Source organism: Arvicola amphibius, chromosome 14, assembly GCF_903992535.2.
Source record: "Arvicola amphibius chromosome 14, mArvAmp1.2, whole genome shotgun sequence".
Taxonomy (NCBI): Eukaryota; Metazoa; Chordata; class Mammalia; order Rodentia; family Cricetidae; genus Arvicola; species Arvicola amphibius.
The window spans coordinates 16,386,135-16,390,818 of NC_052060.1; the positions used below are offsets into that span (position 1 = coordinate 16,386,135).

General features: G+C 46.0%; 1 pseudogene; it reads right to left on the bottom strand.

Annotated features, from left to right (window-relative positions):
- Window positions 1-3,267: 3,267 nt before the first annotated feature.
- On the bottom strand, window positions 3,268-3,779 carry LOC119801419 (annotated as a pseudogene).
- Window positions 3,780-4,684: the final 905 nt, after the last annotated feature.

A 4,684-nucleotide genomic window follows, 5' to 3' on the forward strand; every position in this document is an offset into this window, starting at 1 on the left:
AATGACCAAACAAAATGTGATATCTATTATACACCATAAAGTTTAACTCAATCACAAATAAGAAGGAAATCTTGACATTTTTAAAACAAAATCCACGAAACTGAAGATCGTATTAACTGAATAAACCAGGCTTTTCCTAAATATAGTTGGTCGTCACAAAAAGTTGTTAAGTGTACTGGTTAGTTTATGTCAACTTGACACCAAGTTGAGTCCCCTGGAAAAGAGGGACCCTCAGCTGAGATGTCTCCATCAGACTGTCTTTATGAGTATGACTGTGGGACATTTTATAAATTAATAAATGATTGATGTGGGAGGGCCCAGCCCACTACAAGTAATGCCACCCCTGAGCAAAGGGTCCTGGGTTGTGTAAAAAACAAACAAACAAAACAAAACACCATGCTGAACAAACTATGAAGAGCTAACTAGCATCTGGCATTATTCTATGGTTCCTCTGCCCCTGTTTGAGTTCCTGCCCCTGACTTCTCTCAGTGATAGGCTGTTACCTGGAAGTGTAAGCCACAAACACTTTTTTCCCTCTTCATCTTGCTTTTGGTCAGAGTTTAGCCCAGCAATAGGCATCAGGGGAAAGAGAGAAATATCACATGTTTTTCTCTCTTGTGTGTATATACTTATGGTGTGTGGGCTCCTTTGTGTTTGAATATGTAGGAAGAGGCCAGAGTCCAATGTTCAGGGTCTTCCTCAATTTCTGTCTGCCTTATTTTTGGTTTTAAACCTTTTATTTTATGTATATGAGTGTTTTACCTGCATGCATATGTGTGCCTGGTGCCAGAGAAGGTCAGAAGAAGGCACTGGGTTTGCTGGAACTGGAGTTACAGATGTTTGTGAGCCACCTTTTGGATGTTGAGAGCTGAACCTGGGTCCTCTGCAAGAGCAGCCAGTGATATTAACTGCTGGGCCATCTCTCCAGCTTCCATCATAGTTTTGGAGACAGAGTCTCTGAATGAGCCTGAAACTCATCGGTTCTAGTCAGCAAGAGGATTTACCGTGGACGTTGGAGAGATGGCTCAGATGTTAAGAGTTCTTATATTCTTGCAGAGGGTCTGAGTTCAGTTCCCAGTAGTCATGATGTCTGGCTCACAACTACCTGTAACTCCTCTAGAGGATCCGACACTCCCGTGGAACCCTGGGGCACTTTTATATTCAGTCACATGCACATAAACATGTAATTTAAAATAAAATAAATCTTAAAATAAATAAACAACAAACTTTAAAAACGAAAATTTACCATGAGTGGATTTGACTTTTGTTAAATGGTTTTTTTCTGCACTTTTTGGGGTGTGTGTGTGTGTGGGGTCTTAGCATGTTTTTGAGGCTGGTATGGAACTCCTGGGCTTAAACGTTCCTCCTGCTTCAGTTTCCCAAGTAGCTGAGATTGCAGGCATGCACAGCTGCATAGAGCTTCTGTATCTGCCAATACAATCCTGTTTTATTTTTGTCTCTATCCTGTTTATGTATGCGTGGCTTTTTAAAAAAATATCTTCTGTGCACTGGTGTGAAGGTATCAGATCCCCTGGAACTAGAGTTACAGACAGTTGTGAGCTGCCACGTGGATGCTGAGAATTGAACCCAACTCCTCTGGAAGAGCAGCCAATGTTCTTGACCACCGAGCCATCTCTCTAGCTCCCTAACCTTTGTTTCTTAGTTGTTTTTCTTTTCCTTTTCCTTTTTTTTCTTTTTTGCTTGTTTTTACGATACAGGTTTCTCTGTGTAGCCCTGGCTGTCCTGGAACTGCTCTGTAGAACAAGCTGACTTCCAACTCACAGAGCTCTGCCTGCCTCTACCTTTGGAGTGCTGGGAATAAAGGCATGAGTCACCACCACCCGGCTGTTTTGTTTGTTTGTTTTGCTTTGTTTTCTGAGATAGGGTTTTTCTATGTAGCCCTGGCTGTCCTGGAACTCACTCTGTAGACCAGGCTGGCCTCAAACTCAAAGAGATCCACCTGCCTCTGCCTCCTGAGTGCTGAGGTTAAAGGCGTGCCACCACCACTTGGCTGGAGCCATTTTCTCTTTCCTTCCTTCCTTCCTTCCTTCCTTCCTTCCTTCTTTCTTTCTTCTTTCTTTTTCTTTTTCTTTTTTGGTTTTTTGAGACAGGGCTTCTCTGTGTAGCTTTGGAGCCTGTCCTGGAACTTACTCTGTAGCCCAGGCTGGCCAGGAACTCACAGAGATCCACCTGCCTCTGCCTCCCGAGTGCTGAGGTTAAAGGCATGTTGCCACCACCACCCGGCTAGTTTTTGCTTTTTGAGAAGGGGTCTCATTGTATAGCCCTAGGTGGCCTGGAACTTGCTTTGTAAACAAGGTGTGGGCTATCATGCCTATTTTCTAAATAGCAGTACATTTTATGTAACACCACATTTTATGTTTGTCTCACGAACCATCAGTATGTAAATTCCCCAAAGAACATAAGTTATTTATTCTTCCAAATGCCTATGCCAGTGCCTGGCACCTAGTAGGAACTGTAGCTTGGATATTTACATGGATGGATTTCTGTGTGTGTGCGTGTGTGTGTTCCTTCCAGAGTGCTGGTATTTGCTTGGCTCGTGAAGACTGGGCATGGTGTCTCATGCTTGTAATCCCAGCTCTCGGGAGGTGAACAGAAGGATCATTGCAAGTTCCAGACCTGCCTGGGCTACAGAGTGTTTCATAAAACTCATAACAAACTAGGCCTGGTAGCACAGGCCTGTAATCCTGGTTTGTAACCCCACATTTGGGAAGCCGCAGCAGGAGGATTGCTGTGCATTCGAGTCCAGCTGGTGCTACAGAGTAAGAGCTAGTTCCCCCATGAAACAAACAATAAAACAGAGTTGGGGATTCAGTGGTAGTGGTTCGGTCCCCAACACCAGGAACAAAACAAAACAAAACAGAACTCTCACTTCATTAAGATCTCTGTGTTAACACAGCACTCTGGGGTGTCGTACAGTGTGTGATTAAATAATTAATGCTGATAGTCACTGACCCCTCTAGCGGTACCTGAGCATCTAAGGTGTTGGTCACTCATGCCAGGAACTAGCTTCTTTGCTTTTTTTTGTTTGTTTGTTTGCTTTTTTTTTTTTTTAATTGAGACAGCTTTTCTTTGTGTAAAAGCCTTGGCTTTCTTGGAACTTGATTTGTAGACTGGGCTGGCCTCGAACTCACAGACTTGCCTGCTGGTATTAAAGGCATGCACCACCACCACCACTACCTAGTTTCAATTATTTTTTGACGGTGCTAAATTGTTTATTGGGTATGAATTTTACAAACATTACGTGTATTAGCGGTAACGGTGGAGCTGCAGAGTATTATGCCATCTCCAGGCTGCGCAGCAAGAGCCATCAATAGTGTGGTGGAACCTGTGGCCCTTTCCAAGGCCACGGCTCTTGCGGCCACGCATCTCTCTGTGCTTGTGGACTGGTTTGCTGATCCACTGGTTGTCAGGATTTCTTCTGATAGCTTTATGGAATGGGATCAATGAGGATAACCTCAAAAAATTTGTATGGCTTTGGGCAAACTTTAGCCGGTTAACACCATGATGGACAGGCTTGTCGCAGGTTGCACCTTTAGGAACTGGGCGTTTGCAGTCACCATGTCGGACACGAATCCTGAATATGACATAATCTTGCATCCCAGCCTACACACTTTGTCAGGCTGTGTGGGGCGGGGAGCCCTGCGGGCAGCGCAGACAGCTGGCTGTCATACCAGCAGCGGACCCTCAGGAGAAAGCGCATCCCGTCCGTCGGACTGCTTCTTCCTCCATAGCTCCTAGATGTATTTGTATGCGCCCATCTTGGCTCACCTGATGGCTGCCGCCAGAGGGGGGGGGGGGGGAAGCCTGGTTTCAGTTCTTAAACATGTTTCTTTAAGACACAACGTCAGCCAAAACTCCTAGTGTAGGCAGGCCTATATTCTCAGTTACTTGGAAGGTTAAGGCAGGAGGATTACAATTTCAAGGCCCAACTTAGTGAGAGTCTTGTCTCAAATTTAAAAGTGTATAAAATGGCCAGGGATGTAGCTCACTAGCCCAGCGTTGACACTCACCAGATGAGTGTGAGACCCTAGGTTTAATCCCCATCACCGTAAAAAACAAACAACAAAAATACAGCAATCCTGTGAGGTGGTTCTATCATTATCGCCCCTTTTATCCTCCAATTCATTCATTCATTCATTCATTCATTCACTCATTCATTCACTCACTCATTCATTCTTGGAACCTAGTGGGAGGCTGGTTCCCAAGAAGGCTGTTGAGCACAGGGATACTGAAGGGCACGACCCTGCCTGCGGGCGGCTCTCATGTAGCGCCCCTTCCTGGCCACAGACCGCGTTGCTCTGAGAGGCTGAGGTTCATGCACGGCCACACCTCGTCCCAGAGAGGTTGTGCGCGTCCGAAACACCAGGGGGCGCAAGCAACTCAGTTTTTGGGAGAAGGGTGAGGCTGCCAGCCTGGAGGAGCCCGCCTGGCGTTTGAGCCCAGGAGTGGCGTCAGAACAAGTGTCCTCCAATCCAGACGAGCAAGTTCGTCCTCCCTGCCCTGGAACTCCTATGGACAAGGGCACATCACCTACGGAGTTGCTGCTGTGTGTTAGGCGGAAAATCCCCACGGGGAAAAAAGCGCAAACTACCCCTACTCATGGCCGGGTGGTCACTTAAGACGGTTCCACAGAGAACGACAAGGCTGTTGCTCTTAATGTCTC